Genomic DNA, 10,280 nt, shown 5'->3' on the forward strand with positions numbered 1-10,280 from the left:
TTCCTCATACCTAAAGCATAAGCTAATTAGTAACACTTAGAAGCAGGAGGCCTCTGCACCAGACTGAAGATTTAGACCTTGAAGGCTCTTTCCCTTCCAGTCCTCCCACATGTTTGTGTGCTCTGCTCTCTTCAATGAGACACATTATTTTTATCCACAAGCTTCTTTAATGAGGAGTGTGCCAATATTTTCACCATATGCCGGTTGCCATGGTAACCTTGAAAGGAAGTTGTGAAATGAGTATAGGCTAATGTGTCAACAAACATTGACCTCCCTTAGTAAGATCTGAAAATATTTTCTCACCTTCCTCCGACTTGAGCAACAATTTAGTACCAAAGCAAGAACGGAAAAATGTAATTTTGACCCCAGGCAATGATGGCAGCAGAGACAAATCTTAACTATTGAGGCAAGCTGAGGAGAGCAGTACATCGGGGGCATCATCAGTAAATGAACAAGGATGGCGCATCTTCTTACTGGAGATGAATCTTCTAGTCCTTATTACATATAGTGCCTTTCCAGTGATCGTTATGCCAAATCAACACCAAGCAGTGACAATGTGATCTCTACCTCTAGAATGTGGTCTACTGTCTACCTAATAGACCACCCCATTCACAAGCAGCCCAGATGCTTCACAAAGATATTAAATAGAACATCTTCATTTAAAAAAAAGATTCACATAGGCCAGGGGTGTCCAACTCTGGTCCTGGTGGGCCGCAGTGGCTGCAGGTTTTCATTCTAACCCTTTTCCTAATCAGTACCCAGGTTTCACTGCTAATTAACTCCTTTTCCCTTCATTTTAATAGCCCTGTTTTTAAGGATTCAGTCCTCTGAATTGATTTGTTTCTTCATCAAATGGCAGTCAAACAGAAATGAGATGTGAAACGAGACAACAGATGACCAGCTAAATTGGAACATCAAACTCTGGCCAATGTCACTCCAACCAGTCTCTTAATGAGAAGCCAGTTCTTGCCGTTAATTAAAGCCGTTATTGAATATCATCCGCAGTAATGCGGGCTCTGCATCGGTCTGTCGTGGTGAAAAAGGAGCTGAGCCGCAAGGCGAAGCTCTCAATTTACCAGTCGATCTATGTTCCTACCCTCACCTATGGTCATGAACTATGGGTAGTGACCGAAAGAACGAGATCACGAATACAAGCGGCTGAAATGAGTTTCCTCCGCAGGGTGTCTGGGCTTTCCCTTAAAGATAGGGTGAGAAGCCCAGTCATCCGGGAGGGGCTCAGAGTAGAGCCGCTGCTCCTCCGCATCGAGAGGAGTCAGACGAGGTGGTTCGGGCATCTGATCAGGATGCCTCCTGGACGCCTCCCTGGTGAGGTGTTCCAGGCACGTCTAACCGGGAGGAGGCCCCGGGGAAGACCCAGGACACGTTGGAGGGACTATGTCTCTCGACTGGCCTGGGAACGCCTTGGGATTCTCCCAGAAGAGCTAGAAGTGGCGGCCAGGGAGAGGGAAGTCTGGGCATCTCTGCTCAAGCTGCTGCCCCCGCAACCCGACCTCGGATAAGCGGGAGACAATGGATGGATGGATGGATGGATGAATATCAGGACTTGTTGCTGCTCTCATTCTGTTGATTTTCTGTTTTTTCTAAGACCACCGTCAAGATGTTTTGGTGACCACAGCAGACCAACATGACTGAGACCTTCACCTTTCTTTATTTTCAGGTTTGCTGGTCCTGTGGCAGCTTGTTGTGTGTCACATTATTATTTAGCTGCTCATTAAGGAAAAATGAAACAACTAAAGGGTCTGAGTCAGCCAAACAGGTAAGCAAAACAAGTTAATCAGCAGCAAAAATGGCTCACTAATTTGGAAGATGGGTAGAATGAAAACCTACAGCCACTGCGGCCCACCAGGACCAAAGATGGACACCCCTGACATAGGGCATGGATCATCTAGGAGCACCACTTGAGATGTATCACAATAAAACCAACTTGTCCAGCCCTGCATCTGACTCTCACAGCAGTTGGGGGTACTTAAGTGTCAGCCGTATCTGTTCACTTGTGAGGATGTTTTCATATAAATAATTCTATCCTCACTTCACATTCTCCTCTTATGCACGAAATTTAAAATTTATGCTGCCCACTTCTCTCTCTCTCTCTTGAATTTACTTTATTCTTCTTGCTGTACGTCTTACATCTAAGATAGGTTACATTTCACTGCGATTCTGTAAAAGGAAAATCTCTTTGAAATAATCAAAGGATGGATGGAGACAAGTACTTGTACTTTTCCATTGATTGCAAATGCTTTCCTTCATTTTGTTTATTTTCAGAGCGAAGTTAAATTCCTCTTGTAGCCTAATGCTATTTATGGCCTGAGAAAGCCCTGACAGTGAAAGGGGTTTTACAAACAGAGATTTGTCATTATGAATGGGATGGAGGCGAAGTCTAAAAAGTACAAATTAAAATGGGGCAAATCTGCCTGATACATTTGAAAAGGCTTTTGAAGGTAAAGCACCACTACAAGTCTAAACAGGATTGAGCTGGTTTGAGAATGTCAATGTTATATTACTTGGACATTGATGCGGAGAAAGAGTAAAGCGATAGTGCTTCAGAATAGAGAATATTTAATGAGCAGGTTAACCGCATGCACTCTTAAAAATTAAAGTGCCGAAGTGGCTCTTCAGAGTGATGCCATAAGCAAACCGTTTTTAGTTCCAAAAAGACCATCAACATGAAGGTTCCAGAAAGAACTGTGATTTATTTTAGGTCTGTAATAGGTTTCATAAATAGACATGAATAGCACATTTATGAAATACCAATAGGTTTCTGATTTTAAAAGGACTCTTGCTGCATACAATAACACTGGCTTTCTTGATCTGTTGTATCCTGCTAGGTTGCCTACTAGACATTAAAGATTTCTGTTTTGTCCACAAGTTAGGAACCTTCACAAAGAACCAAGTTCATATATGTTCACAGAAAGAAATGGTTCTTTGCCAGGTAAGGAATCTACGAGAAACCACAGAACCTCATAAAGCACCATTAAGAAACTGCTGCTTTTAAGAGAGTGTAGGAACATATATAGTCATCCATTACCTGAACATACTCTGTCTAGTTTTAGGCACGCAAAAAATAAATTGCAAATTGGGCAGGGAAAAGTAAATTGAATAACAAGGTTTTTTGTTATTGATTATTATATAAACCGTGTTGACATATTAGTAACTTAGATTATTCCATTTCCAATACTGTTTTTTATTTAAATGTAGTTTGTTTTTTTGTATTGCTAAATCTTTCCTATTTGGTTTCTCTTGGTCTGTCCCAGGGTGCATTCATCCTCAAAAAATAATGCCAATATTTTCAGAAATTTGGCATTCAACTGAAATTAAATGTGGGCAGCAGTGTGATGCTGTGGTAGCACTGGTGCCTTGCAACAAGGATTCACGCGTCAGGTGCTCACTGGTTTGCATCTTCTCTTTGTGTCTGCATGGGCATAAACCAATTGCTCTGGATATTCCCAAAGACATGCAGATAAGGTGAGTTGGCATTGCTAACATGGCCCTCTACGGGTGTGTTCACCTCATGATGGACTGGTGTCCTGTGCATGCAGGACCTGCTTTGCCCCCTACACTTGATAATGACAAATCTCCAGCTACTCCAACACCCTGCTTAGGATACGTGGGTTTGAAAATGGATGGATGGAAATGCACGTTTCCAGCAACAGAACCGTGTGGCATCCAGTGCACAGAGGTGGGCACCGGATTGCCCAACCCTAAAGTGGATAAACAAGTTACAAAATTAGATGGAGGAGAATGTTTGATTCATTTCAAAATATGAAATGACCTAGAATTGTTGCAATCTGAAGTAGGCAAGGGTTTTAGGACTCTGTATCCAAGTATACTCATTTTAATTAGTTGCACAGTTTTGTTTGTGTTTTTGCTATATGTGTAATCCTTTTATAGCGCCCTGAACTCTTTAATGGAAGTACGCTTGATTAGATTATTCTGATCTAAAAATGAAAACGTTGCCGTTTACAGCATTCTTTTATATACCATATTACCTTAAAGCGAGATAGCAATCTAAACTGAAAAGCACCTGCTTAAAAAACAGTGACAAGTGGGAAACGTAAACCCGGCGTAATTGATAGAATACACTTGTAAGAATGGCGGATTTTTATTGATCGATAGATAGACAGACCGATCGACCGAACTGTGGGTCATCACCGCCAAACAGAAATAAAAGCGAACGCATATTTGGATATGAAGACACACCCCCTAGAGAAAGAGAGAGAGAGAGAAAAACACTTTATAAAAAAAATGTCCAGGAAGAGATCATTAACGCCACTAATCACATGAAAAGGCCGACAGATCCGTGGCAGCCAGTCCTAAGACTATCAAAACAAAGGCGTTTCGTCACATCGCTTTTTCTAGAAAGAAAGGGAAAAAAACGAACGAATCTGTTGTTGTTTGAGGAAGGAAGGAGGGGTGGTAGGATTCCATTTTCGAATATTTAAACCACACGGAAAATCGATAAAAAATGGAATGAAATATAAAAGCAATCAAAATTAACAGCGTCGTGCCAAGTATTAAAAATGTGACACGCACTCGTTGGAGTCACGATCGTTCTGTGCAGGGAAGCTCTCCGTTTCGTCAGCTGCCCCTCACGATAATTCGCAAGCATGGCCCGGTAACGAACTGGCACTTCCATTATGGCCCATCAAACTTGGACTAGGTGTTAGATTTAGGATTTTAGATTTTATCAGAATAACGGTCTGCAAAGGCGAGGAGTGCGTGAACATTCCCATCATCTGCACCGCACAGGCACGCACCATCATTCCGCAGCCACAACACGCATTTGAAGGTGACCGCGGCTCGTCTGCGGATCGGAGGTCATTGCCATTGACTATAGTGATTTACCGTTAGACACGTTAGTGGCGTCAGGGAGACTGGGACCCATGCCCACAACATGTCCTTGTAGACCACATTAGCATGTCGGAAAAAAATAGCAACTGAAGATAGGTGGGCGGACAGATTGACAGGTAGACTGTTAATTAAGGATAGAGATGGCAGCGCGGATATGTGGGAAGACAACAGCACGGTAAATCCGTTAAACAGTCTGTCTTCGGCGTCATTAATCAAGTAACAATAACGTGTGATACTGAAGTATAACAAAGCAAGCGACCCCGTCTGTTTAAATAAACAGCTGTAAGGCACACAACACAGTGTGTTAACAGAAAGGGATATGCGAGAGTTGTATTTATAGTGATTAAGTCCCATTTGATAGCGACAGCTAGATGTGGTAGTTTTGTTTTTTTATTTTTGGGGCAGGTAAAAGCAGAAGTAAAACGATGTTTAGGTGTGGTTTTACATCGGTGTTGTATTTGTGGCGAGGTGGATGTCACGAGTCTGAAAATCTAAAAACAGATGGTTGCACTCTTTATTGTATCATGAAGCCTCCAATGCCCCTGACCTCACATTCTCGCCGTTTATTCGGGTGTTGCTATCTTTTTTTTAGAATGAAGTACTATTAAACACTCAGAACAGTATTATTATCATTTGTTTTCGGTCAGGATTTAGAAAGAATTGCCCCCCCCCCCCCCCCCCGTCGAATAAGTATTACTTACTGAGCCTGTTGTTTGCATCTGGAAGGGTGTGGAATTTTCGCAAAACAAAATAAAAACTGATTTAGAAATAAGCATGCATTCTTCTCTAACTAAATACCCTGTAAGATGTTTGCGACGCTACATTCCACGTCTGTCTGCGTGTGGATGTGCGCTATGGTACCTTGCAGTCCTCGCCTGTCGCCGCTGTTGTCCTTCGTGTCGTGTAAAGCTTGACAGCTCCCGGAGCAGCTATAATACTTCGGCGGGCTCAGCGAGTTGTAGCGACGACTCGTATGTTTCACTCCAGTCTGGCTCTAGCAGGAGCTTCCCCCAGTGACTGTCACTGGGCACCTTTCCTCAAACTGGCCGGCAACTGCTTTTTCCAGCTTAGTCCCCCTCGGTTGCGTCCGACACCATTATCTCCGTCTGCAGACAGCGGAACGCGAGAACGTGAACCTTTTCTCTTTGTGAGACACGCCCCTTTTCGGTGAGGTCACTGCTCTGATCAAAGACACTAAGCAGCGGCGACGGGATAACAGGAAGAAAAACTCTAATACTGAAATATTAATACAAGTATCAAAACAAAGGAAAATAAAAAAAAATCGGCTCTTCCTTTTACATGCAGGTAGGTCGACCCCTCCCTTCTTTAGATGTGACCAGAATTGATTGGACTCCAGCAATGCTGGAGTTTATGGTAGGTCGGAGTCCGGGTGATAGCTCATCAAATAAAAGTGAAACTTGCCGCTCCATAAAGCTATTAATACGTGCTGCAAACTTTATGGTTACAGGTTTAGGTGGACGTACTGACCCCATGGTTGGCACGTCTGTCTCATAGTTTGAAAGACCCAGTTCAGTAAACAGCTGTTGTATGAGATTGGCACATTTTCCCAGTCACCTCCTATACGACAATACGATTCATGGTAGGTTAAGTTGATCATTCTAAGGTGGACTCGTGTGAGTTAGCGCTGGTTTTGGGAGTTGGTCAGGGATGGTTCTTTTTCAGTGCACCCACACTCTTTTAAGTATAAAGATACCAGAGTGATTCTTGAAATTGATGCCATAGGGGAACCATTTTTGGTTCCCAAAAGACCCATCCACATGAAAGTTCCAGAAAGAACCTTTATTTATTTAGATATGTATCAGGGTCCATACAGTGAATAACTACAAGTACATGGGAGAACAGATTTGTGAACTTGCTGCATACAACAACACTGGCTATAATACAATACAGTTTATTTTTTGTAAAGCCCAAAATCACACAAGAAGTGCTGCAATGGGCTTTAACAGGCCCTGGCTCTTGACAGCTCCCCAGCCTTGACTCTCCAAGAAGACAAGGAAAAACTCTCCCCCCCCAAAAAAAAACCTTAGTAGGGAAATAAATGGAAGAACCTTAGGAAAGGCAATTCAAGAGAGACCCCGTTCCAGGTAGGGTGGGCGTGCAGTGGGTGTCAAAGAGAAGGGTGTCAATACAATACACGGAACAAAACACAAGTAATCAATACAGTATAACAGTAAAATAAAGGCTACTTTTGGGTTTTCTTAATCTGTTAGCATCATACAAAGTAGCATACATTCAAGATTTAGTTTTTTTCTATATATTAGAATTTTTTTGAAAGCACAAAGAAGCAGCTTCATAAGCAAATAACTCTTCCCAGAATTAAATGGTTTCTTGTCAAGCAACAGTTCATCAAGGAACCACACAACCCAGTAAAGAACCATAAAATGCCATTAAAGAACTAGTATTTGTAAGAGTGCAGGTAGTTTTCAGTGTCTAAGAGAGTGAAATAGATTAAATGGATTAAACTTATTAATAGAGATTGGAAACTGTCCATCTGTCAAACAGAATGTTTCATCCTTTTTCAACTTTAGACCCATTCATGCTGCCTGGTAAAGATATATAGAGCAGTGAAGAAATGGCATAATTGAATGTGGTACATAATATGCACTCACTGCACAAATTATTAGGGATACCTGTACACCTACTTATCCATCCAATTGTCTAATCAGCCAATCACGTGGCTGCAGCACAATGCATAAAATCCTACAAATACAGGTCAGGAGCTTCAGTTAATGTTCAGATTAGCCATCCGAACTAGAACAAAATGCGATGTCAATGATTTTTGGTTTGGGCATTTCTGTAACTGCTGGGATTTTCACCCACAACAGCTTCTAGAGTTTATTCAGTAAGGTCCAAAAAGCAAAAACATTCAGTGAGCAGCGGTCCTGTGGAGAGAAATGCCTTGTTGTTGAGGGAGGTCAGAGAAGAATAGCCAGACCGGTTTGAGCTGGCTGAAAAGCTACCATCACGGAGATAATCACTCTGTACAACCGTGATGAGCAGAAAAGCATCTCAGAAAGCACAACACGGCAGACCTTGAGGACGACGGGCTACAAAAGGAGAAGACCACGCTGGGTTCCATTCCTTTCAGCCAAAAGCAGAAAGCCGAGGCTGCAGTGGGCGCAGGCTCAACAAAACTGGACAGTTAAAGACTGGTAAAAATAAAAAATGCAGCCTGATCTGACGAATCTCGATTTCTGCTGAAATATACAGACAGTAGGGTCAGAATTTGGCACCAGCTGTATGAATTTGTGCATCCAACCTGCCTTGTTGTCAACTGTCCAGGCTGGTGGTGGTGGTGCAATTGTGTGGGAAATGTTTTCGTGGCACTCTTTGGGTTCATTAATACCAATCAGTCATTGTTTGAATGCCACAGCCTTGAGTATTGTTGACAATGTACATTCCTTCATGTCCACAATTTATCCATTTTATAATTGCTTACTCCAGAATGATAATGCACCATGTCAAAACACAAAGGTGTCAAACTGGATTCATGAATTCATGACAAAGAGTTCGGTGTCCTTCAGTACTTGGATCAAATAGAACGCCTTTGGGTTGTGGTAGAACGGGAGATGCAGAGCATGAATATGTAGCTGATAAATCTGCACGTTACTGTCAGGTCAACATGGTCCAGAACCTCCCAAGGAATATTTCCAGTATCCAAGCCATGAAGAAATTTTGCTGTTTTGAGAGCAAACTGAGTCCCTATACTCAATATATTTATAAGAATTTGATCAGCGAGTATAGATCACAAGTACTGAAAGGTATAACGTTAGGGTCCCTGACTGTTACATCCATCAGTTGTGGGAGGCTGGAGCCTTTTTCAGCAGCATCGGGTATAAAGAAATCTTGGACAAGGCACACTCGTGTGCACAAGTCAGTTCTTACCCGATAAAGATTACAGAAAGAAAGGTATGGCATATGTAGATAAGAGGAGGAGAATCTACAGAATCCATGGATGGGCTAGAATTTGCACCCGTTTTCAGTCTGTTGGCAGCGTGAAACTTCACATCTAAGGCACAATTTAAGTGTCCTTGTCAAATAAATGGATGCAGCTGTCCAGTACAGTACACAGAAATGGACATTTCGTTGAATTTCGTAACCCAGCAGTGTTAAACTCCGATCCCGAGGGACGCAGTGGTTGCGGGTTTTTGTTCCCGACGCTTTCTCCATTAGTTACGGCTGCTACTTGAACAGACTTCTCTTGGTTTGCCTTAATTGACGCGCTTATCAAAACGCAGACTTCTTGATAAAAAAAAAAAAGTGTTTCTTTTTTAGTTGGCTACTAAACAAAACTGAGTTGCAAAAAATCAAGCTAACATAGACCAGCTAAGACGGTGATCTCAAAATCCAACCAATTTCTTAATTAGAAGCCAATTCTCCTTGTTGGTGGAACCAATCAGTTACTTCACTGGGGTGTTGGTGCGCGTATTCCGACCACCAGACATTTTCAGAACCGTTTTATTTTTTTCTAAAAGGTACCCAATATTTTGTGGACTAAAGACAAGTCTCAAGACTTTCACCCGATGGCCACACAGCTGCAAATTGGATCAGTTTAGCTCGTCTTCTCAGCATATCGTTATTGTTTGATTACTGATGAAGGGGGGAAAAAAAGAAGAGCCCTGAATCTTAAAATGCTAGTCAAATTAGCGTAAAAAGTGTGATTCATTATCAGAAGTTGGCTAGAAATTAATAAAAAGGGAAAATCTGCAGCCACTGTGACCTTTGTTGGACACCCCTGCTTATATCGGTAATGAAGGCAGGGTCCATAATTACCGCTAGCCGCTTCATCACCCTGCCGGTCAGAGTTGGCAAAAATTCTAAATAAAAGGCTTTCACTTCTGTTTATACAACTACACCAATTTAGATATCCTCAAATAAACAGCTCGTGCAAATATTACCGAATAGTCTGTAGAAGAAAATTGCTATTCCCGAAACAAATATTTGCCACTCTTCAAACAAACAAAGTCGATTTAGTGCTACTGTCATGGAATATGTGTTCTTGTTTCTAAGTTTAGAATCCAAACAGGCAGAAGATTAAAAGAGTAACAACAAAAACCAACAGGTACGAGAATAGAACCCCCTTACCTTGGTGTCAAGTTTAAATACAGCCACGCAGAAATTTACGCCAAAGAACTCTGAGTGAAATCTGCAATCAGACCACACCGGATACGAGAGCATCTGACGTTTATCCAGATTCTTGTTGTCTGACATGGACAAATAATGAAATAAAAAAGGCACAAGTCGGTATACTCTATATATACTCTCAAACCCTGGGGAGGCTAGCGTGTCCTTGATTTTGCTTTCATACGTTTGATAGTCGCTCGTGCCAAATGTCACCAGCCTGTAACCTAATGGGTCAGAGTGCCTGAACGTATCCGGTTCAGTTAGTT

The 10,280-nt window shown here is 42.1% G+C and overlaps 1 protein-coding gene across 3 annotated transcripts in view; it reads right to left on the reverse strand.

Annotated features, from left to right (window-relative positions):
- csdc2a (cold shock domain containing C2, RNA binding a) overlaps positions 1-10,083 on the reverse strand; it is a 28,005-nt gene extending 17,922 nt beyond the window's left edge. Inside the window, exon 1 of one of the 3 annotated variants that reach the window (XM_028815151.2) lies at positions 9,976-10,083. The gene's annotated coding sequence lies outside the window, so the exon portion shown is untranslated. Of the gene's footprint in view, positions 1-5,730; positions 6,006-9,975 lie in introns of those variants that run through there. The other 2 variants (XM_028815152.2, XM_028815150.2) reach the window with 2 other exon arrangements.
- Positions 10,084-10,280: the final 197 nt, after the last annotated feature.

This window comes from Erpetoichthys calabaricus, chromosome 12 (genome assembly GCF_900747795.2).
Source record: "Erpetoichthys calabaricus chromosome 12, fErpCal1.3, whole genome shotgun sequence".
In the NCBI taxonomy this organism is placed as follows: domain Eukaryota; kingdom Metazoa; phylum Chordata; class Cladistia; order Polypteriformes; family Polypteridae; genus Erpetoichthys; species Erpetoichthys calabaricus.